This window comes from Pleurodeles waltl, chromosome 7 (genome assembly GCF_031143425.1).
Source record: "Pleurodeles waltl isolate 20211129_DDA chromosome 7, aPleWal1.hap1.20221129, whole genome shotgun sequence".
Lineage (NCBI taxonomy): Eukaryota > Metazoa > Chordata > Amphibia > Caudata > Salamandridae > Pleurodeles > Pleurodeles waltl.
In genome coordinates this window covers 585632180-585658058 of record NC_090446.1, presented here as the reverse complement: position 1 = coordinate 585658058, position 25879 = coordinate 585632180, and positions in this window count along the sequence as shown.

Sequence of the window (25879 nt, the reverse complement as noted above, 5' to 3'; positions counted from 1 at the left end):
CGCCACGCCTGGCAACGTTCTACTGGTTTTTCAGGGGATGTCCAGTCCAGCTTAATGGACATTCCCTTTGATGGCTCTCGTCTTTTTGGCGAAAAGGCAGACTCCGCACTTGAGAGGTTCAAGGATTCTCGAGCCACGGGCAGATCCTTGGGCCTTTCAACGGCGGCACGACAGCAGTCTGTTTTTCGCCCCTTCCGAGGCTTCGAGAGGGGTGTGGTGCCACGCCAGCCACAATTTAGCCACCGTCCTCAGGCTTCACAGCATCCCGGAAGAGGATGTGGTCGTGGTACCATCAGACCCAGAGGGTCTGGCCAGAGGTCGACCGCCACACAGCCCCCCTCCACTGCGCCCAAGCACTCCTAGTGTGGTTCTGAGGGATCACGTCCGTCCAGTTGGAGGGAGGATTCGTTTTCATCTCCCTCACTGGCTTTCCATCACCACGGACAAGTGGGTCCTGCAGATCATACAGAAGGGCTACTCCCTTCCCTTCCAGTCTTTCCCTCCTTCTATCCCTCTGACAAAGGAATGGCTGATGGAGGACCATTTAGCTTTGGTCCGCAAGGAAGTTTTGTCTCTTTTGGCCAAGGGAGCCACAGAAAGAGTCCCGATATCAGAAGTAGACAGTGGTTGTTATTCCCGCTACTCTCTGATTCCCAAAAAGAAAAAAGGCCTTCGCCCTATTTTGGATTAAAGGGAAGTCAATCTCTTCCTCAAGAAGGAGAAATTCAAGATGCTCACTCTTGCTCAGGTTTTGTCTGCCCTAGACCAAGGAGACTGGATGGTAGCGTTGGATTTGCAGGATGCGTATTTCCATATCCCTATCCTGCCAAGCCACAGATGTTACCTGCGGTTCAAGGTGGGCCACGAGCATTTTCAGTTTACCATGCTTCCTTTTGGTCTCACCAGTGCCCCTCGGGTGTTCACAAAGGTGATGGCGGTGGTGGCAGCTCATTTGCGCAGGTCAGGGATTTCAGTCTTCCCTTACCTGGACAATTGGCTGTTGAAGGCTCCTATGCCCCAGGCTCTCGTCACCCACCTCCAGACGACAGCGGACCTCCTGCATTCTCTGGGGTTCACTATAAATGTGCCGAAGTCACACCTGACTCCCTCTCAGAAGCTCTCTTTCATCGGAGCTGTTCTGGACACAGTGCAGTATCGGGCTTATCCTCCCGATCAGCGGGTTCAGGATATTCAGGTTATGATTCCGATGTTTCGGCCTCTATCCTGGATCTCGGTGAGACAGACTCTGAGGCTGCTGGGACTCATGGCTTCCTGCATCCTGTTGGTCAAGCATACCACATGGCGCATGAGGGCTCTGCAGTGGGACCTGAAGTTCCAATGGGCACAGCATCAGAGAAATCTTACCGACGTAGTTCAGATCTCGGAGAGGACTGCGGAAGATCTGCAGTGGTGGCTAGTGAACTGCGAGTGGGTCAAGGGCACACCCCTCTCCCTTCCCCAACCAGATGTAATGGTAGTGACAGATGCGTCACTTCTGGGATGGGGCGGCCATCTGGGGGAGGTGGAGATCAGAGGTCACTGGTCGCCGGCAGAATCCGGGCTCCACATCAACTTGTTGGAGCTGCGGGCAATCCGGCTAGCATTAAAAGCGTTTCTTCCTGTTGTGAAAGGGAAGGTGCTGCAGGTGTTCACGGACAACACTACCGCAATGTGGTACTGCAACAAGCAGGGCGGTGTGGGGTTGTGGACCCTTTTTCAAGAGCCTTTACGCCTCTGGACATGGCTGGAACAGCAGGGCATGACCCTGGTGGTTCAACACCTGGCAGGTTCTCTGAACGCCAGAGCAGACGAACTCAGCCGAAAATGCTTAGAGGATCACGAATGGTGTCTTCATCCGGAGGTGGCACAAGGACTCTTTCAGCAGTGGGGAGAGCCTTGGTTAGATCTGTTCACCTCCGCAGAGAACGCGCAATGTCAGCAGTTTTGCGCGTTGGAGTTTGCAAGGGGGCTATCGCTAGGCGACGCTTTTCGTCGCGAGTGGAGTTCAGGCCTCCTGTACGCCTTTCCGCCCATACCACTTCTGCCCAGAGTTCTCAAGAAAATCAAGAACGACCGGGCCCAAGTAATCCTTGTGACTCCGGATAGGGCACGGAGAGTTTGGTATCCAGAGCTTCTCAAACTGAGCATCGGTCCTCCAATCAGGCTGCCTCTTCGGGAGGATCTTCTGTCGCAGCAGCAGGGGAAGGTTCTCCACCCGAACCTGTCAACTCTGCACCTTCATGCGTGGAGATTGAGCGGCGACAGTTGATGGTTTATGACCTCCCTCCCGAGGTCTGTGATGTCATTCTGGCAGCCAGGCGTCCCTCTACTAAGTCGATCTACGCCTGCCGTTGGAAACATTTTGTTTCTTATTGTTCAAAGAGGTCTATTGATCCTCTTTCTTCTTCTCTGACTAACATCCTTTTGTTTATTTTGTCTCTCGCCCAGCAGGGTTCCTCCTTGGGGACTCTTAAGGGCTATCTTGCAGCCTTATCGGCTTTTCTTCAGTTGCCTGATCAACCATCTCTGTTTAAATCACCTATAGTACAGAGGTTTTTGAAAGGGCTTGTCCATCTGTTCCCGCCTGTGCCTTTCGTTATGCCCCAGTGGGATCTTAATCTGGTTCTTACCTTCCTTATGTGTGCTCCTTTTGAGCCCTTGCATAACTGTCCTCTCCGGCTGCTCACTATTAAGACAGCCTTTTTGGTGGCAATTACATCTGCCAGGAGAGTGAGTGAGCTGCAGGCTTTATCTTCTAAACCTCCTTATCTCATGAGATATCCTGACAGGGTGGTGTTAAGAACTCGTGCCTCTTTCCTCCCCAAGGTGGTGACCCCTTTCCATCTGGGTCAAAATATCACCCTGCCCACCTTCTTTGCACAACCGCATCCCTCTAAGGAAGAGGAGCGTCTCCATCGACTGGACCCAAAAAGAGCGTTATCGTTCTACCTTGACCACACTAAAGAGTTCCGGGTGGACGACCAACTCTTTGTGGGGTACGTTGGTGCAAAGAAGGGTCGGGCAGTACAGAAGCGATCCATTTCGCCCTGGGTCGTTCTCTGTATAAAAATATGCTACGCTTTGGCGAAGAAGCAGCCTCCTGAGGGCTTGAGAGCTCATTCCACTAGGGGGAAAGCTGCTACCACTGCGTTGGCACGTGGCGTACCGGTGGTGGACATATGTCAGGCTGCAACGTGGGCTTCTTTACACACGTTTGCGAAGCACTACTGCCTGGATAGCCAGGTGAGGAGAGAGGGGCATTTTGCCCATTCTGTCTTGCAGGACTTCCTTGTATAAAAAATAAAAAAAAAAATCTCCTTCAGACCCACCACCATGGGTTATAGCTTGGGTATCTATTCTAAGGTAAGGAAGCTGCAGCTAGAAGTCTTTATCAGATGAACAAGTTACTTACCCTTGGTAACGAAGTATCTGGTAAAGACTCTATCTAGCTGAAGATTCCTTACACCCGCCCAAGCCTCCCCGCTCTGGGGAATTTTTTTCCTACATATGTATATATATATATATATATATGTTTCATTTTGGCAACTTTTTGCCTTTCTTAAAGGCATGATAGTGTTTTTCTCCAAACAGTCAAAGAGGTTAAAAGTCTATTGGTTGGTTCTTCCATGACTCTGTGCTTCTGGCGCAGGAAGTTGTGGAAAAGAACTGACGTACGCGCGCCGAGACGGCGTCTATATAGACAACCGTGACGTCATAGACGACTCCAACGATGCTGACGACGCACGCGGAGCTGGTCGACGCACGCGGATCCGAACAACGCCGTCCGACGGCATGCGCGCAGGGTACTGCTCACAAAAAACTCCGGATTCGAAGCTGACGCCAGGGAATTCTAAGGTAAGGAATCTGCAGCTAGATAGAGTCTCTACCAGATACTTTGTTACCGAAGGTAAGTAACTTGTTCGTCAGGGTGTTTTCACTGTCTCACTGGGATCCTGTTAGCCAGGGCCCAGTGCTCATCGTGAAAACCCTATGTTTTCAGTACATTTGTTATGTGTCACTGGGACCCTGCTAGCCAGGACCCCAGTGCTCATAAGTTTGTGGCCTATATGTATGTGTTCCCTGTGTGATGCCTAACTGTCTCACTGAGGCTCTGCTAACCAGAACCTCAGTGGTTATGCTCTCTTTTCTTTACAAATTGTCACTAACAGGCTACTGACCAATTTTACCAATTCACATTGGCATACTGGAGCACCCTTATAATTTCCTAGTATATGGTACTGAGGTACCCAGGGTATTGGGGTTCCAGGAGATCCCTATGGGCTGCAGCATTTCTTTTGCCACCCATATGGAGCTCTGACAATTCTTACACATGCCTGCCACTGCAGCCTGAGTGAAATAATGTCCTCGTTATTTCACAGCCATTTACCACTGCACTTAAGTAACTTATAAGTCACCTATATGTCTAACCTATATGTCTAGCCAAGGTGCCCCCACATCGTTCAGGGCAAATTCCCCGGACTTTGTGAGTGCGGGGACACCATTTCACGCGTGCACTATACATAGGTCACTACCTATGTATAGCGTCACAATGGTAACTCCGAACATGGCCATGTAACATATCTAAGATCATGGAATTGTCACCCCAATGCCATTCTGGCATTGGGGAGACAATTCCATGAACCCCCGAGTCTCTAGAACAGACCCGGGTACTGCCAAACTACCTTTCCCAGGGTTCCAATGCAGCTGCTGCCAACCCCTCAGACAGGATTCTGCCCTCCTGGGGTCCAGCCAGGCTTGGCCCAGGAAGGCAGAACAAAGGACTTTATCAGAGAGAGGGTGTTACACCCTCTCCTTTTGGAAAAAGGTGTCAGGGCTGGGGAGGAGTAGCCTCCCCCAGCCTCTGGAAATGCTTTGATGGGCACAAATGGTGCCCATCTCTGCATAAGCCAGTCTACACCGGTTGAAGGATCCCCCAGCCCTGCTCTGGCGCGAAACTGGACAAAGGAAAGGGGAGTGACCACTCCCCTGACCTGCACCTCCCAGGGGAGGTGCCCAGAGCTCCTCCAGTGTGCTCCAGACCTCTGCCATCTTGGAAACAGAGGTGCTGCTGGCACACTGGACTGCTCTGACTGGCCAGGGCCAGCAGGTGACGTCAGAGACTCCTTCTGATAGGCTCCTTCAGGTGTTGCTAGCCTATCCTCTCTCCTAGGTAGCCAAACCTCCTTTTCTGGCTATTTAGGGTCTCTGCTTTGGGGAATTCTTCAGATAACGAATGCAAGTGCTCATCCGAGTTCCTCTGCATCTCTCTCTTCACCTTCTGCCAAAGGATCGACCGCTGACTGCTCAGGACACCTGCAAAACCGCAACAAAGTAGCAAAGACGACTACTGCAACCTTGTATCACTTCTCCTGCCGCCATCTCGACTGTTTCCTGGTGGTGCATGCTCTGGGGGTAGCCTGCCTCCTTCTTGCACCAGGAGCTCTGAAGAAATCTCCTGTGGGTCGACGGAATCTTCCCCCTGCAACCGCAGGCAACAAAAGACTGCATCACCAGTCCTCTGGGTCCCTTCTCAGCACGACGAGCGTGGTCCCTGGAACTCAGCAACTCTGTCCAAGTGACTCCCACATTCTAGTGACTCTTCAGTCCAAGTTTGGTGGAGGTGAGTCCTTGCCTCCCCACGCTCCATTGCTGGGTACCGCGTGATTTGCAGCTGCTCCTGTGCACTCTTCCAGGATTTCCTTCATGCACAGCCAAGCCTGGGTCCCCGACACTCTAACCTGCAGTGCACAACCTTCCGAGTTGTACTCCGGTGTCGCGGGACTCCCTTTTGTGTCTTCGGGTGGACTCCGGTTCACTCCTCTTCCAAGTGCCTGTTCCAGTACTTCTGCGGGTGCTGCCTGCTTCTGTGAGGGCTCCCTGACTTGCCCCCTCTGTCTCCTCATCCAAGTGGCGACATCCTGGTCTCTCCTGGTCCACAGCAGCATCCAAAAACCCTAACCACGACATGGGACATCCATCCTCCAAATGGTAAGTTTCTAGCCCTCTTCATTCTTGCAGAATCCACAGCTTCTACCATCCGGTGGCAGCTTCTTTGCACCCTCAGCTGGCATTTCCTGGGCATCTGCCCTCTCTCGACATTGTCGCGACTCTTGGACTTGGTCCCCTTGTTCCACAGGTACTCAGGTCCGGAAATCCACTTTGGTTGCTTTGCTGGTGTTGGTCTTCCTTGCAGAAACCCCCTATCATGACTTCTGTGCTCTCTGGGGGTTCTAAGTGCACTTTACACCTACTTTTCAGGGTCTTGGGGTGGGCTATTTTTCTAACCCTCACTGTTTTCTTACAGTCTCAGCGACCCTCTACAAGCTCACATAGGTTTGGGGTCCATTCGTGGTTCGCAATCCACTTTTGGAGTATATGGTTTATGTTGCCCCTATACCTATGTGCTCCTATTGCAATCTACTGTAACTTTACATTGCTTGCATTACTTCCTTTTGCTATTACTGCATATTTTTGGTATTGTGTACATATATCTTGTGTATATTTGGCATCCTCATACTGAGGGTACTCACTGAGATACTTTTGGCATATTGTCATAAAAATAAAGTACCTTTATTTTTAGTATATCTGTGTATTGTGTTTTCTTATGATATTGTGCATATGACACCAGTGGTATAGTAGGAGCTTTGCATGTCTCCTAGTTCAGCCTAAACTGCCCTGCTATAGCTACCTTCTATCAGCCTAAGCTGCTAGAAACACCTCTTCTACACTAATAAGGGATAACTGGACCTGGTACAGAGTGTAAGTACCCCTTGGTACCCACTACAAGCCAGGCCAGCCTCCTACACACACCACATGCCCAGAGCAGATGAACTGATTGACAAGTTAGGTGCAGCCAAATTCCTGAGTACCTTTGACTTAACTGCAGGGTACTTGCAAATTAGGATTAAGAAAAGACAGCACTCTCTACACCTGATGGGCATTAAAGAATGCACCTGCCACCTTCCAAAGGTTGGTGAATCAAGTCCTTTCTGGCTTGGAGTCCTTTAGTGCAGCATATCTAGTTAATATTGCTGTCTTTAGCTCCAGCTGGCAGGATCACCTGGTCCACCTGGAGAAGGGTTTGCAGGCCTTGCAATCAGCAGTCCTCTCTATTAAAGTACCTAAGTGCCAAATAGGACAGGGCACAGTTGTATACTTGCTTCATCTTGTAGGTGGAGGCCAAGTGCAAGCTTTACAACCCAAGATCCAGACCATTCTGGACTGGGACGCTCCAAAAACCCAGACTCAAGTCAGGGCATTTCTCGGCTTGACTGGGTACTACAGGAGGTTTGTGAAGGGGTATGCATCCATTGTGACACCTCTTAATGAACTGACCTCAAAGAAGATGCCAAAGAAGGTTAAACTGTACTCTTGGCTGCCAGAGGCCTTTGACACCGAAAGAAGCAATCTACTCAGCACCAGTTCTTAAAGCTCCAGGTTATTCTAGGCAGTTCATTGTGCAGACAGATGCCTCTGAACATGGGATAGGAGCAGTCCTGTCCCAAACCAATGATGATGGCCTCGACCAGCCTGTTGCTTTTATTAGCAGGAGGTTACTCCCCAGGGAGCAGCGTTGGAGTGCCATTGAGATGGAGGCCTTTGCTGTGGTTTGGGCCCTGAAAAAGCTGAGGCCATACTTGTTTGGCACTCACTTTGTTGTTCAAACTGACCACAGACCTTGCAGATAGCTAATGCAAATGAAAAGTGGGAACCCTAAACTTTTGAGGTCATCCATATCCCTACAAAGAATTGACTTTGTAGTAGAACACAGACCTGGGACAGCCCATGCCAATGCAGGTGGCCTTTCCAGGTTCTTCCACTTAGATAATGAAGACTCTTGTGGGAAAGGTTAGTCTCATCGTCTTTCGTTTGGGGGGTTGTGTAGGAAAGTGCCACTGTTGGCATGGTTCCCCCTCCACTTTTTGCCTAGTGTTGATGCCAACTTTGATTTAAAGTGGGCTGGGACCCTGCTAACCAGGCCCCAGCCCCAGTGTTCTTTCCCTAAAACTGTACCTTTGTTTCCATGATTGGTGCATCCCTGGCACAAAGTTCAGTCCCTTGTAAATGTTACCCATGGTACTAAGGGCCCTGTGGTCAGGGGAGGTCTCTAAGGGCTATAGCATGTATTATGCCACCCTAGGGGACCCCTCACTAAGCACATACACACTGCCTTGCAGCTTGTGTGTGCTGTGAGGAGAAAAAAGACAAAAGACAAAGTCGACATGGCACCCCTCTCAGGGTGCCATGCCCACAAATCACTGCCTGTGGCCTAGGTAAGTCACCCCTCTAGCAGGCATTGCAGCCCTAAGGCAGGGTGCACCATACCACAGATGAGGGCATAGCTGCATGAGCAATATGCCCCTACAGTGTCTAAGTCCATTCTTAGACATTGTAAGTGCAGTGTAGCCATATTGAGTATATGGTCTGGGAGTTTGTCATTATGAACTCCACAACTCAATAATGGCTTCACTGAATACTGGGAAGTTTGGTATCAAACTTCCCAGCACAAGAAACCCACACTGATGCCAGTGTGGAATTTATTGAAAAATGCACACAGAGGGCATCTTAGAGATGCCTCCTGTATGTTAGCCAAACTGCTAGTGTGGGACTGACCGGTCTGTGCCAGCCTGCCACTTTCAGACAAGTTTCTGACTACATGGGGTGAGTGCCTTTGTGCAGTCTATGGTCAGAAACAAAGCCTGTCCTGGGTGGAGTGTAGCACCTGGCGGTGAGCCTCAAAGGCTCAAACCTCTGATTACAGTGCCCCAGGGCACTCCAGCTAGTGATGATGCCCCCCCCCCAGTCAAGCCCCACTTTTGGCGGCAAGTCTGGCAGAACATTTAGAGAAAACAGGGAGGAGTGACCACCCATGCCAGGACCATCCCTAAGGTGCCCAGAGCTGAGGTGACCCCCTCCCTGCAGAATCCTCAACCTTGTTTTGGACGACAGAGACCAATAGGATTAGGTTTGTGCCTCCCTCCCCAAAGGGAGTGGGCACAAGGAGGGTGTATCCACCATTAGGGACAGTAGCCATTGCCTACTGCCCTCTGACACCTAAAACACACCTAAATCTTGAATTTAAAGGCCTCCCTAAACCCAGCTCGCCAGATTCCTGGCAACCTGACAAGAAGAAGAAGGACTTCTTAGATGAAACCCCAAGCAGAGAAGAAGGAAGATGACAACTGTTTTGGCCCAAGCCCTATCAGCCTCCTGCTTCAAAGAACCTGCAAAAGACCAGCGACGCATCCAGCGGCACTAGCGACCTCTACCCAACTCCAGAGGACTGCCCTGCACCCAAAAGGACCAAGAACTCCTGAACACGGAGACTCTGTTTAGGAAAAACCAACAACGGAGGACTCTCACCTCACTCCAGATGTGTGAGTCCTGACCCCTGTGCACCCAACGGCGCGTGTCCCGGTGGTCCACCCAGCAAGAGAGGGTCCCCAGGCGTTTGTTAGCAAGTGTCCACCCTGGGTTTACCTCTCCACCCCTCCACAATGATGCCTGCAAAGGGAATCCTGAGGAACCCCTGGCCGTGAAGCTCCAGATGAAGATATCCAACCCCTAAAGACACACTGCACCCTCAGCCCCCAGGCTTTGAGAAAATGACACCCGGTGCATATGCATTGACCAGGTAGCCCTCCTCCTTGTCCAACTGATTGTGTGCCCTAGACACCCCCTGGACCTCACCTGCAGCCTCTGAGCGACCCCTGGGGTCTCCTCATGAACCAGCATTGAAAACCCGACATCCTGTTTGCACCCTGCACCCGGCCGCCCCTGTGCTGCTAAGGATGTGTGTTTGGTGCCTACTTGTGGCCCCTTCAGTGCTTCTTCAAACCCCCCTGGTCTGCCCTCCAAGCCATGGGTACGTACCTGCAGGCAGGCCTGATTCCGTGTACCCCCTGTCTCCATAGGAGCCCACGTTAAAATTGCTAATCTATGACCTCTCCACCCGGCCGCCCCGTGTTGCTGGTGGTGGGTGTTTGAGGTTAACTTGAACCCGAACCAGTGGACTTCCTAAAACCTGGAGACTGAAACTGTAAGTGTTGTTCTTACCTGTAAAACTATTTAATATTTCTTCCCCCCCAGGAACTGTTTCTGAAAATTGCAGTGTCCATTTTTTAAAACAGATTATTGCCAATATTTCAAAAACTGTATAACTTATTGATTTCAAAGTACTGTTCATACACATGTGAAATATGAATCTATTGAAGTACTTACCTGCATCTTGAATACCGTGGTTCTAAAAATAGATTAAGAAAATATATTTTTGCTATATGAAAATCATTGGTCTGGCTTTAAGTCATCGAGTGTGTGCTTCTTCTATGGTCTGTGTGTACTTTAGCCTCTGTTAAACCTCTGGGGAACCCCTGGACTCTGTGCACACTATATCTCACTTTGATAAAGTATTGACACAGTCAACTTCCTAAAACAGGTTTTAAGCCCTGTTAAGACTGTGGCAAACAAATGCCTCTGACCGGTCCTCATCAGAGTTGCCTGGTGTACCTCAGGTCGAGTCACAACTCTAAGGACTGCAGTGATTGTCCTTTGATGAATCTGATGGTCATTCGAGAGTTCGAGGTGAATCCTTACATTACCAGGTAAAGAAAAGCTCCGCAACGAGACCAACACAAGTCGAAATTTTGGTCCCAGCCCTGTTCCACATCCAGAAGCTGCAGAAGTTGTTCTAAAAATCAGTTTTCTTCTTGATCAAAGTCATCAGATAAGTCGAAGAAAAAGCATAAGACATGTAAGTGGAGTCAGCTCTTTTTTGCCATTCATACTTTCCCGAAAAGTAATTGGGTGGCACCATACATCTTGATCTCACTCCAAAAGTTGATTGACTTCAGGGCCTATCCTCCAACTTGTCCTACCACAACTTGAGTTTCTGGGGCTGTGTGCCAATTTGAAGCAAATCGAAGAGTTCTGCAAGGCCATGCTCTTTCGATCCTTGCCGACTCCCTCTGGTGAGCTTTCCAATCCCACAGAGCCAAAAGGTGTGCCATCTGGAATACTGCCTGCGGGTTCACCCTCAACATCAGATGGACTCTTAGGGACCATCTTGGGGACAACTCTGGCTCCAGTTCTGACTTCGACTTTGGTGTTCATCTTCACTGGTTCTCAGCACTTCGACACCAATTCCATTGATGCCGGAAGATGAGGTACCTATTGCTCTCTCTGACTCCAAGTCGGTGCCAGTTTGACCTTGACTGAGGTAATACCTGGCTGCTGTAGAGGTCCCACTTCCTCTTCTTGATCTGCCACCTCCACATAGGAGAACAAATACTGTCTGGCAATGGTTCGATCAATGGCTACAGTGCAGGTGAAGTGATTGGACAACCATACCATGAAGGAAATTGGTAAAATGACCTGCAGGAAGCTAGTGGCATTGATACCTCCCCTGAGTTGGAGTTCCTCTCACCCCATGGTCCTGCCACTGAGTAGAGTGATTATTACTCCATTGTAATGCATAGGGCGGCTGAAGTCCTTTACCACCAGCTCCCCACCTTATTGCTCAAGTCCAATGTCCTGGCAGAAGCCCTCCAGCAGAGGCAAACATCCAGTGCGTCCCTCTTAACTTTTAAAGAGGCACTTAAGGACACCTTGTTGGATGCGTGAGACAATCCTTGCTCAGGCCTCAGGCCAACCACCAGATCTCACTGGCCACTGCTGTGCTCCAGACGACCCTCTGTTTTTATCTCAGCACTCCTGTGAAAGCTTGGTGGTGCAGGCGTCTACAAGCAGCACAAACCCAAACACATTTGCAACTAATCCCCCAGTAGGGAGTTAAAACAGGTGGAGACATTTGGAAAGAGGCTTTTCATCTACCAGCTTGGCTCTTAGATCTGTGCATGTCAGCTGCCTCCTGGGGCACTATTCCCATGCCTTTGAGGATTCAGTGACTCAGTCCTCCCAGGTGTTCCTGAAGGCCTCTGACCTGTCGTCACCCAGGTTATACAGGACGGTTGTTACTTGACTTAGTTTACAATTCACTGTGGCTTGGACACCACCGATTTCATCGAGCAGGCCATTGGCACTATTGTTGCAATTCGCCGCCAGGCTCAACTGGTTTTTCTGGCAATGTGCAGTCTTCCTTCATGGGCATGCCTTTTGATGGGACTTATCTGCTTGGGTCCAAGGCAGATTCTGCTATTTTGCAGTTTCAGGAGAGCAGGGCTATGGCATGCTCACTGGACTTATCTACTCCAACTAACCAACTGCATCAAGCTCTACCTCTTATTTTGCAGCTCTGATAGAGGTCCCCCATACCGTTAGTCAATCAAAACTCAAGAAGGTGCCCAGCAGTTTCTCAGTCGAGGCTGTGGTACCCACTGCCCTTGTGATCAAGGTCAATGGCCTGCCCAATCAACTGCTTCCCCTGCAGCCCCACCTGCCAAATCCCTGTAGCATGCCCTTAGTAGAGAACAGACACCTGGTGGGAGGCAGAATCCTATGATTCTTGCTGGGTTTGCAGGCCATAATATCGGAGAGGTGGGTACCTCAAATTGCTCGGAAGGGATATTCCCTACCCCTCCTTTTCACACTACCGCACCTTCCACCATCCTCCCCAAAAGACTAATGGAGGACCATCTTTCTGTTTTGCGGCAGGAAGTGCAAGTCATTTTGGTCAAATGGTCTACTGAGAGGGTGTTTGCGCCTGAAGTAGGACATGGTTGTTATTCTGGTGCCAAAGGAGGTCAAAGGTCTTTGTCCCATTTTAGGCCTGCACCTTCACAGCACCTTCCTCTGGAAGTTAAAATTCAAGATGCTCACATTGACCCAATTCTTGTCTGCCCTCAACTCTAGATACTGGATGATGGCCTTAAACCTGCAGGATACCTGTTTCACTGTACGCATCCTGCAGATCCATCAGTGCTATTTGTAGTTTGCTGTGAGACAGGAACATTTTTAATTTGTTCTACACCCCTTTGATCACACCAGTGCCCCTCAGGTATTCAAAACAGTGATGATGGTGGTAGCAGAAACTTCTCGGAAGTCAGAGGTTCCAATCTTCCCCTACATTGACAACTGGCTATTGAAAGTGGGCTCACCCGAGGCAGTTGTCATCCAACTCCAGACAATGGCAAATCTCCTGTCATCTTAGGGTTTACTATTAGCATGCCAAAGTCACACCTGACTTATGACTCCTTCATAGATACTCCCCTTCATCTAAGCCAATCTAGGTAGGGTTCGGGTTCGTGCCTCTCCCCTGAGAAAGGGAGTCCAGGACATTCAGCGTTTGATCCTGATCTTTCAGCCTCAGTCCTGGATAACAGTGTGGTCATCTCTGAGGCTGCTGAGACTGATGGCCTTCTGCATCCTGATGGCCAAGTAGTACACCAGGTGGCATACACAGGGTCTCCAGTGGAATTCGAAGTTTCATTGACTCATCATCAAGGGGACCTCTCTGACCATGTTCAGATTTCACAGGAGACTGCAAAAGATCTGCAGTGATGGTCACTGGACCGCAATTGGGTCAACAGCAAACCCTTCTGTCTTCCCCACCCAGAGATGATAGTTGTGTATGATGCATTGTTTATGGGTTGGGGTGGCCATCTTAGAGAGGTGGAGATCAAAGGCCTCTGGTCTCCATTGGAACCCTGGCTCCTTTTCAGCCTTCTGGAGCTGAGAGTCATGCACTTGGTTTTGAAAGCCTTCCTTCTGTCCACCAAGGGCAGGCTGCTACAGGTGCTCGTAGACAAACCATTGTCATGTGGTACTGCAACATATGGTTAGGTGGGGTCATGGACACTGTGCCTTGAGGCCCTGAGCCTCTCTGAAATGGCTGAATCACCAGGGAATTTTCCTGGTGGTGAACCACCTGGCAAGACAGTGGAATGTTAGGGTGGATAAGTTCAGCTGTCAGCACCTGCCGGATCACAAGTGGCACTTAGCCCCGGAGATGGCACGAGGTATTTTTCTATGAACGGAGAGAACCTTGCCTAGATCAGTTTGCCACCACCAAGCACACACAAATGCCAACACATCTGCATGTTGGAGTTTTCATGGCTTCTCTCATTAAAAGACATGTTCCGCCTCAAGTGGAACACTGAACTCCTGTACATCTTTGCAACATTCCTACTCCTGACCGAGTTCTCAAGAAGATCAGAACCAGTGGGGCCAAACTCATCCAAATGGCTTCCGATTTGGCATTGAGAGTGTGGTATCCAGAACTCCAGGGATTCAGCATCTCTCCTTCGATCGGGCTGCCCCTCCAGGAGGATCTGCAATTGTAAATGAAGGGAGGAGTTTTTGAACCAAGGCCTTTGCAAACTCTACCTTCATGCTTAGAGATTGAACAGCGACCACTGAACACCTCTGACCTTCATCCTGAGATGATTGAAGGCAGCTTGGCAATCAGGCATCCTTTGACAAAAACTAAATATGCCTATCTTTGGGATACATTTGTGGCTTGGTGCAGTGCTTGGCAGACAGACAATCTCCAGGCAAAATTGTTGGGTGCTTTGTTATTTATTTTGATCCTAACCTGGCAGTACTTTGCTCTGGGCACAGTTGTAGGGTACCTTTCAGCCTTTTTCGGGTTGGCCTCATTCTTTAAGTTGCCGTGCCACAGTGGGACCTGAACTTGGTCCTGATTTCTGGTGTGCACTCCCTTTGAGCCACTGCACAGCTGTCAATTTTGACTTCTCGCCCTCAAGACAGTGTTCCTCATCACCGTAAAATAGACACGACATGCGAGTGAGCTTGAAGCTCTCTGTGTCAACCCACTGTACACCACCTTCATCACAGACAAGCTGAAACGAGTAGATTTCTTGCCAAAAGTTGTGACACCATTCCATGTCAGTCAAAACATCACCCTGCTGACATTCTATTCTCCCACTCTCCCCTCTAAGTAGGAGGATGACTTGACCATTTGGACCCAAGAAAGCTCTAAGGTTTTATGTTGATCGTACCACAAATCTCTGAATGAAGGATCAGCTGTTTGGGCTTCTGTGGGTTGAAAAAACGCAAGGCTGTGCGGAAGAGGATCATTCCTTGCTGAATCGTGCCTTGCCTCATGATCTGCTACCCACTGGCCAAAAAGTAGATCCTGGAAGGACTGCATGCTCATTTTATCAGGGACAAAGGCGCTACCACTGCAGAGTCCCTGTCCTGGACATATGCCAGTCTCTATCATAAGAACAAGTTACTTAACTTCGTTAACACTCATTCTGATAAAGGCTTTATCTATCTGCAGATTCCTCACTCATCTAACCCATTTTGTGATTGGCCTCTGTCCATTAATAAGATCCCAAGTCTAGAAATCTGTGCACTGGTCACCCAAATCGCTATTGGGGCTCTATGTATGGGGGTGTGGACAGTCTTGAGAGAAACTGACGTGAACGTGCAGGAGTGGTGCCTACATATGCTTCGCATATTTCCAGAGTGGAACCGCATCAGTGCAAATCCTCACCTTGTCAACTAGTGGTACACAGCGGTACTGCTGAAAAGTTTCTAAATCCAGTCTGACACCTGGGGAATGTTCAAAATGTGAGGAGTCTGTTGTTAAGGGCTACTCATTGTTTATGTCCCTGGCTCACTAGAACTACCGAGTGTTCTTGATCCTTGTAGGTTCTGCCTTGATCAAGGTAAGGGCGGCCCTTTCTGGTAGCCACGGTGCTGCTGACGAAGGAACGCCAAAAGGCAGTTCGTGCCCTCCAGAAGGAGTCCCAGAAGAAAAAAACCCAAAGGGAACTCCCTGGAACAAAAAAGAAGCAAAAAGGTAAGTCTTCCAACAAGAAAACAATACTGGAAGAAACTGGAGCAAGCAATGGAAAAATCTGTAGAAAAAACAACAGGAGCGAAGATCACCTCCAAAGGAAGTGTTGCAGCGCAAGGAGAACAAGAATCACACACCTTATATACCCTAAAACAGGAAATGACCAACAGGAAGAAGAAAGACATCATATTGGATTGCGAAAGAATCATAGGAGAATATAGAGAAAAGGCGCCATGCAGGGAAAAAGAAAGGCATGCTGGGAGAAAGAAGAACATGGCTGCGAAGTGTGAAAATAAGGAAAAGAGGAAAATGAGAAAGAAGAGAAAAAAGAAGAAAAGAAGGAAGGAACAGGCTGCATCAGGTAAGTGAGGGGTTGGTGGGAGGGTGCTCATATCTAATATTGAGGGCGCGCTGCACCCAAATGTTTCCGAGGCCCCATGCCCACTTTACGAGGAAATAGAGAACAGAAGGGCCGCGGCACGCCCGTCTGCCAGGAACCGCAGCCAAGCCCTGAGCCGAACGTTCAGCTTGCGCCGCAGTCTGCCGCAGTACACATCTGTGGCTAGAAAGAGTTTCTACCAAAATGAGTGTTAGCAAAGGTAGGTACCTTGTTGTTTCATAATAACCAGACCATCTCACTTCCTACATTATTTTCGGATCATTCTTCCCTGGCAGTGAAGAAGCAGTGTACCTCTGACGTAAAGAGAGCTTTGGGGGGGCGTGGCCTGGCCTACTGACATTGTGGACGCATGATAGCTCAGCTGCGTATTGGCCCGACATAAATCCTTTATTTAATACCCCCTGATCCTGGCTCCACTTGAAAGCGGAGGAGAACGGAGTAGTGAGTGGGGCACAATCGGCTCTGTGTCACTGGGGAGTGACCCACTGGCTGCAGACAGCTGAGGGGCAGCGGCGCTGGAGTGGACGGCCAGTAAGTCAGACAGACGCGGCTGGGCGGCTGAGGAGGAGGCCTTGATGGAGGGGCCTGGATGACTTCCAACGGAATACTCTTGCGGGCCTGGATGGGCTGATTTATCGGGGCAGAGCAGATGCACATGCCACCCCGTGGCCTAGCTCGGACCCGGAGGGGCCCCGATTCGGGATCAACAGGGTGTGTTGGAGGGAGACCAGAGCCTACCTGCCACCTTCTGCCCTCATTGATGCGGGTAGTGGTGCTGCGGAGGAGTGGGGAGCCTGGCCGGTGCCCAAAGACACTTGTGGCGGTGCCATGGGTCTCCAGTGGGGCCGCATGGCTGCGAAGCATCCTTCGTGATCCCCAGGCCAGAGGAAGATACAAGGTAATTCACGACAGCAGCGGGGGCCAGGGAGGGAGTTGAATGGAAGGTGGGACAGCATGGGCCCCTCATTGGACAGGAGCGCCAGAGGGCAGATGAGCAGGTGAGCATTACCCTGTGTAGACACACCAGACGAGAGGCTGCAGGCCTGCAATAGGAGACACTGAAGTCGCAGGGAGCTGCCTGATGTAGTGGTCACAAGCCCCTCCTTTCCTGCTTCGGCAAGCGGGGTGGCCAACATTGGTGTCAAGCAGCCACCACCCGTTTCTTCCCTTTTAAATGGGAGAGTCAACGAGTATCTGCAACAGGGGCCTTCGTCTAGATCACATTTATCGCTATTACCCACAGTTGAGTCCAGATATACTAATACGAGAACTGACAATACTAGTTGGGTCAGTGATTGAAAAGAACAGTAGACCCACTGGGGCCTTGTTCACGGCCATGCTTCTTTGCCATGTCTGGCCTTGATGTTCGGTAGCAGGAGGCCATAGGGGCAGAGAGATGTTAACTGACCCATTGGGGACTGGATTGGGGGCACCCTTGGGAGCTCCTAGCGTCACCGCAGATGACTTCCAAAGGTAGACAAAGAGCTAAATCACAAGGACAGCGACAGGTGAGCAGGATGGATCAGTCAGATATGAGGGACCCTAACCCTGCCTTACTACAAACCACCCTGGATAAAATTTTGGGGGCCATAGAAGATACTTAAACAACACTCCAGTGCAAAATTGACCAGGTCTCCATCAAATTTAGCCTGCTGAGAGCTTACCACCTGAAATTAGTCGATAGGGTTCGGAACACTGAAACTGCACTAACGGACCTGAACTCATCCCAACAAGACATGAAAGCTCAACTAGCACAATTGATCACGTCCGCCAGCTGGAACACAGGGCGGAGGATGCAGAAGGCCGTAACCGATGGAACAACGTGCACATCATTGGCCTCCCGGAGGGTACCAAGGGGAGTGACATGATATCCTACCTAGAACAGTGGATGAAGACGGAGGTTGCACCAGCACAGCTCCCTCCTTTTTTTGCGTTGGAGGGAGGGCATTGAGTGCCGGCAAGACCGCTGGCCCCGGGCCGCCCACCCCGTACAGTGGTGGCAAAACTGCTGCATTACAGAGACAGGGATGTGTTGTTGCACCGCGTGAAGGAGGCTGGACCTTTCAAGGGGGGCAGTGGTCTGGTGACCCTGTTCCCATACTTTACTGCTGAGGTCCAAGCCAGATGGGCCTCATACACAGTGGTGAAGCGAGCACTCCAAGAGGAAGGCATTCAGGGGCATATTTATACTCCGTTTGCGCCGGAATTGCGTCGTTTTTTTTGACGCAATTTTGACGCAAAACTAACTCCATATTTATACTTTGGCGTTAGACGCGTCTAGCGCCAAAGTCCATGGAGTTAGCGTCATTTTTTAGCGTGGACACCTACTTTGCGTTAATTATATGCAAGGTATGCGTTCCCGTCTAAAAAATCGACTCCGAGGCATGTGCGTCGGATTTATACTCCCGGGCAAAATTCACGCCCGGGAGTGGGCGGGTCAAAAAAAATGACGTACGCCGCTTTTGCGCCGTTTTTTAGCGCCTGCAAAAGGCAGGCGTTAAGGGACCTGTGGGCTCTGAAGGAGCCCAGAGGTGACCTCCCATGCCCCCAGGGACACCCCCTGTCACCCTTGCCCACCCCAGGAGGACACCCAAGGCTGGAGGGGCCCATCCCAGGGACATTAAGGTAAGTTCAGGTACGTTTTTTTTTTTTTTTTTTTTTTTTGTGGCATAGGGGGGCCTGATTTGTGCCCCCCTACATGCCACTATGCCCAATGACCATGCCCAGGGGACATAAGTCCCCTGGGCATGGCCATTGGGCAAGGGGGCATGACTCCTGTCTTTGCTAAGACAGGAGTCATTTCTATGGGGGTTGGGAGTGAAAAAAAATGGCGCAAATCGGGTTGAGGCGAAAAAATTACCTCAACCTGACTTGCCCCATTTCTTGACGCCCAAGCCCCATATCCCCCTACGCCGGCGCTGCCTGGTGTACGTCGTTTTTTTTAACGCACCCCAGACGGCGCCGGCGGCTAACGCCGGCTAACGTCATTCAATAAATACGGCGCCCGAATGGCGCTTCAGAATGGCGTTAGCCGGCGATAATTTCTTTGACGCAAAACTGCGTTAGCGCAGTTTTGCGTCAAAAAGTATAAATATGGGCCTCAATATTTTCTCCTATTTCCCGCCAGACTAACGGTAATGGTGGAAGGCCACACACACTTCCATGAAACACCAGAGGAGGCGAGGGCCTGGCTGGAGATGTACAAGGCAGGAACAGAAGGCACCTCTCGAACGGAGAAAGAGATGAGGCGAAGGCACAGGAGGTATCGAGGGCAAAGAGCCGTCCCCGGCGGGGACCCAGGCCTACCCCAGCACAGAGCGAGATGGACAGCAGGGCGGCACTGAGAGCAGCGGCAACACTGCAGGGTGCTAAACTGACAGGCGACTCCAGCAAGGAAGATACCGATTGGCGGGAACCCTCCACTGACTTGGACTTGCATCACATGGATGAGGTCTCAGTAGTGACTCCCTAAACTGCGGACGAATTAGTGTTTCAACTGTTCAGTTTAACCTTCATGATTTAGGCATCTAGCGGTTGCGGGTTTGTCCTGGGATGTGGAAGTTGGATCCTGTTGTTGAACTTTCAGTTCGCGCCTGTGTGGTCGAATATTGTTGAACAGAGTTAGACCCAGGTGGGCAGTAGGAGGGAACTACTACTGGCTAAAATGCTCGACTTCAGGGTTTCCGTCCCGGCCCCGGGCACCCTACTGACGGTGGCCCTGACCTGCTGGAGTCGGGGTCTGAGGAGTACTGGTGTAGGAGTCCTGTATGCGCCTGAGCTGCTGTTGGTGGGTGTACCCCATGGCGTACCGGTGCGGTCTTTCATGGTGCACCAGGTGCAGCCTTGGACAGAAGTGGGAATGATGACATTGGGGAACTGCTTTCGGGCTAGTGTTCTAATCCCATTCGAAGACCTCACTGCCTTGACCTCTTAGTCACCTGGTTCTATAGTGCCTTAAAAAAACTGACCTTAAGGTCATTGCAAGCGTTGAGAGACAGATGGGAGGTGACACTGGGAAAGGAGATAACAGATTCTGAGTAGCAGAGAGTATTGGTTTACCCCCCACAAGGTTTCTCGTAACTTGCGGTTTAAATACCTCCAATATAACTACATCAACAGGACATACTTAATGCTACACAGGCTCAGAACAATATGTGGAGGGGAACCCAGGGGATTCCCAAGATGCAACGCTCTGGACCGAGACTTTGGCCAAATGACATTGGAGTGCCCTGGTGTACAGCAGTTCTGGCTTAGGGTTCTGGGAATACTAGGGGACACTTTGAATCGGCAGTTGATGATTGGTCCCTCTCTCTGTCTTTTAGGATTATTCCCTAGACCAGCACCTAAGAAGGTTGCCAACAGATTAATAAGACCTGGCCTTGGTGCTAGCCAGACGCAGGATAGCCATGGCCTGCAAATCCCCTATGGGCCCGATACTAGAAGACTAGAGGTGAGATGTGATGGGTGCGGGCAGAGACACGTGCATTGAGGAAGGAGGAAGCACGGGGTGTGCATGCGCCCCATTGCCTCTATGTGGTCTGAGGTGATGGGGGTGTGGGAGTCGTGGGACGGAGAGACAGCATCTATAGTGTGTACACCCTAGCTAGACCCAGGTCTGACTCCTGTGCAGATGAAATCCTTAGAGAGGGACATACATGACAGACATCCTACAGGTGTACATACACGCTATCAGCAGTGATGACAGATGAATGGTGCCCACTGGTTTTGCGTCGCTACTATGTGTGCTAGATGTGCACGCGGACTTTGAATACCCATCACACCCAGCTTTCGTGGACCCCTCTACTTCTAGGGACTACTAGGCCATAAAGCGCTAGCTCCCGAATCTGGAAGCTTCCCCTCTAAAATGATTTACCATATGAACTCCTGCAAGGATAAAACCCACAGGCGCTAGGTTTAGAGTTTTGTTTAAAGTTGTGTATTTGATCTCAGATATGGCATCCTCCCTGTTATGATGTACGGGCGAATACATGTTATATGATTGATCCTGAATCATTGCTCTTGCCTGTTACAGGCTTGATCCCACTGCAGTGCCTGCCGGGAGACAATAATACTGAATATGTGTGTGAAACTAGTACTACACCATATGAAAATCGACCATGAGGTGTAATATTTTTGAAAATGCCAATAAACAAAGTTTAAAAAAAAAGTAAAGAGAGCTTTGAAGTATTATCTAGATAAGACTACGGCCCTCATGAAGACATTGGCGGTAAATTCCACTTAACGCCATGCCGACATCTAGCAACATACCACCGCAGTGGCGGATATCTGCTAACCATATTATGACACGCACACACACCAATCCGTCACTATTCAGCCACACACACAAATCCGCCACACCAAAGGTCAGCGATAAACTGGCGGTAGCAAAAACCACACTGTTATGCCAACAGAACAACACCCACAACATTATGATCCACGAATCACCACGGCAGACATCAATGGCGGTAAACCATTGGCAGAACATACCGCCGCACTCAAAATACACACACACAGACAAAACAACACCACATTGGACAATTCAAACTACACACACCTGACACACATACACACACCATACCCACACCACTATAAAACACACACCCACATTATCTACAACCCTTTACGACCAATGTGAGAAAGTAGCCTCTTTCTAGCATGGTTACCCTCACTTTAGGCCTGTTTGTGAGTGTGTGTCAGTGTGTTTTTACTGTGTCACTGGAATCCTGCTAGCCAGGACCACAGTGCTCATAGATAAGAACCTATATGTCAGTATGTTTTGCCTGTCTCACTGGGATCCTGCTAGCCAGGACCCCAGTGCTCATAGTTTGTGGCCTAATGTGTATGCCTGTGTAGTGCCTAACTGTGTCACTGAGGCTCTGCTAACCAGAACCTCAGTGCTTATGCTCTCACTGCTTTTAAATTTGTCACTGTAGGCCAGTGACTTCATTTACCAATTTCAATTGGCATACTGGACCCCCTTATAAGTCCCTAATATATGGTACCTAGGTACCCAGGGCATTGGGGTTCCAGGAGATCCATATGGGCTGCAGCATTTCTTTTGCCACCCATAGGGAGCTGAGACAAACCCTTACACAGGACTGGCACTGCAGCCTGCGTGAAATAGTGCACACACTATTTCACAGTCATTTTCACTGCACTTAAGTAACTTATAAGTCACCTATATGTCTAACCTTCACTTGCTGAAGGTTAGATGCAAAGTTACTAAGGCCCATATTTATACTTTTTTTAGTGCCGCATTTGCATCGTTATTTGACGCAAAAGCAGCACCTTTTTCGCATAAAAAAATAACGCAAATATGTCGCTAAAAAAGTATAAATTTGGGCCTAAGTGTGAGGGCACCCTTGCACTAGCAAAGGTACCCCCACATAGTTCAGGGCCATTTCCCCGGACTTTGCGAGTGCGGGGACGCCATTAAACGCGTGCACTACATATAGGTCAATACCTATATGTAGCTTCACAATGGTAACTCCGAATATGGCCATGTAAGATGTCTAAGATCATGGAATTGTCCCCCCATGCCTCTGGAAATGCTTTGAAGGGCACAGATGGTGCCCTCCTTGCATAAACCAGTCTACACCGGTTCAGGGACCCTTTCTCCCCTGCTCTGGTGGGAAACTGGACAAAGGAAAGGGGACTGACTACTCCCCTCTCCATCACCACCCCAGGGGTGGTGCCCAGAGCTCCTCCAGTGTGTCCCAGACTTCAGCCATCTTGTTTTGCAAGGTGTGGGGGCATTCTGGAGGGCTCTGAGTGGCTAGTGCCAACAGGTGACGTCAGAGACCCCTCCTGATAGGTCCATACCTGATATGGTAGCCAATCCCACTCTCAGGGCTATTTAGTGTCTCCCCTGTGGGTTCTCTTCAGTTTTCTTCAGGAATCCTCTGCAACAACTTCAGCATCCTCTGACCTCGGATCAACCGCAGCCTGCTCCAAGAAACGCTGTAACTACAACAAAGTGTCTACAAGAGACACTTTACTACTGAAAAAACTGTAAACTTTGCACTTGTATAGCGCACTACTCACCCGTTAGGGTCTCAAGGCGCTGTACTCATACCGCTATGGAACCCCTCCTGGCTTTTCCCTGTGAGGTGCCCACTCCTGGGCCCCCCCAGGGTGAAGCCAGGCATCCAAGCACTGTTGGGGCCGTTGTGGAGATTAAGCAAGCTATTGCCCAGAGTTGCAGAGTGGGACCCATTAATTAGATTAGGCACCGAGGCGGGAATGATCTGGTCCAAGGGAATTGAGCCCAAGACCTGCCGAAGCAAGACTTGAACCCTGGTCTTGAGCCAGATCTCTGCTTCAGGGTCTGCCGCTCTAACCATTGTGCCACACTTCTCTCAGCTCCAAATCAGCAACTGCAACAGTTTCCATGGTGTGCATGCTCTGGGGACTCCCTGTCTTCATCCTGCACCAGAAGGACCGAAGAAATCTCCTGTGGAGTGACAGAGTCACTCCCCTGCTCCAAGCAGGCACCTTCCAAGGAGATGACCGGTACCCTAGGACTCCTCTCACGGTAACGAGCATGCTCCTAAGGACACAGAGGGTGGACATCTTCAGCATAGACTGTCCTGGGGTCCTGCTGACGCAATTTAGAGGAGATAAGACCTTGCCTTCCCTGAGAACGACCGTACCCCTATGTTTTGTGTCTTCTTCACCTCCAGAGGCCTCTGTGCACTCTTTTCAAAATTCCTTCAGGCACAGCTTGGCCCAGGTCCCCAGCACTCTACCCTACGACGCTCAACTCGCTGAGTTGTTCTCCTGCAGTGTGGGACCTTCTTTTGTTGTGCTGTATCAACTGCATTTTGCACCTCCTTTAAACCCAAATCCTGCAGCTTCTGGGGTGCTGGCTGGCATCCTGAGGGCTCTCTAAAGTGCTGAGAGCCCCCTCTTCCTCCTCAAATAGAGTTGAGGCCCCCAGGTCCCTCCTGAGTCCATCCAGCACCATTTTGATGAAAAACGTACTTTTGCCGTAGCCAAGGCTTGTTGGCGCCTTCCAATACGAAATCTTGTCTGCAACAATCTTCACGCCGTGGGACATCTTTTGCATCATGCAGGAACCCGCTGGCATCTTCCTAGGGTGCATTTCTGCAGTCTTCAACTACTTATTGACTCTTCTTTTGCACCCTCTTCTGGGTTAGCAGGGGCTCCTGTCCTTCCTGGAACTTCTTTCGACTTTGGCTTGGCTGGCTGCTGCAAAGTCCCAAAAACGAGGTGTAGTGTGTCCTAAGGAAACTTGCAGTACTTTACTCCTGCTTTTCTGGGCTCTGGGGTGGGGTAATTTACTTACCTTTGCTGTATCCTTACTCTTCCAGCGATTCTGCACACACTACACTTGTCTAGGGGGGAATTTGTGATTCACAGTCCACTTTTTTAGTATATGGTTTGTGTTGCCCCTAGACCTATTTTCTCCCATTGCATTCTATAGGATTTCCTACTGTTTACATTGTTCTATGACTATTTATTTGTCTAATTTTGGTGTCTAGTGTATATATTGTGTATAATACTTACCTCCAGAAGGAGTATTGTCTCCAAGATATTTTTCGTACTGTGTCACCCAAATAAATACCTTTATTTTTGGTAACACTGAGTATTGTCTTTACTTGTGTATTAGTACTGTGTAACTATAAGTGGTATTGCATGAGCTTTGCATGTCTCCTAGTTCAGCCTAAGCTGCTCTGCTATAGCTACCTCTATCAGCCTAAGCTGCTAGAACCCTACTACATTCACTAACAAGGGATAACTGGACCTGGTGAAAGGTGTAAGTACCCAAGGTACCCACTACAAACCAGGCCAGCCTCCTACAACTAAAAACAATTGCCTGCAGAGAAAGACAGCAAGAGCACTCACACAATCAGAGCCAAATTCCACCCACACACCTTACATCACACACCCCAACACATCACCTTACACACCCTCACCCATACCACTCACACTACACACATGGCACCACAACAACACCCCAGGTTCTCTGAGAAGGAGCTAAGGGTCATGGTGGAGAAAATCATCCGGGTAGAGCCACAGCTATTTGGATCACAGGTGCAGCAGATATCCATTGGTAGGAATATGGAGCTATGGCAGAGGATTGTGGACAGGGTCAACGCCGTGGGACAGCATCCCAGAACAAAGGATGACATCAAGAAGAGGTGGAACGACCTATTGGGGAAGGTGCGTTCCATTGCAACAAGACACCAGCTCATAGTACAGAGGACTGGCGGTGGACCCCCACCTCCTCCCACACAACTAACAACATGGGAGGAGCTAGTCATGCATCCTGAGGGCCTGGCAGGAGTAGCAGGAGGACTGGACTCTGGTAAGTCAACTCTTTACTACTATCACCCCACTACCTGCATGCCAACACATACCCCACACTCACCCTCACTCCCATCACTCCACCACCTCTCACACACCGCACCATCAAAACCCATTCATCCCAATGCCAAGTCCTGCATGCAGCACCAATGCATGGACACCCTTCACAGACCTGCATGGATACCTATCACCACAGCATGCACACTAGAAAGAATCACCTAGCCCACAAAATAACAACTCACACAAGGCAAAGCTGCCAGGGTAATAACAACCATAGAGGGCAACCCACCCATGCACAATATGTCACATACAGAAACAATAACACTGCATTTACATCCCCACAGGTACCCCAGCTAATGTCACCAGAGAAGAGGTGCAGCAACATCCAGTCCCCTCACAGAAGAGGCCCAGAGTGAGAACAGCAGCTC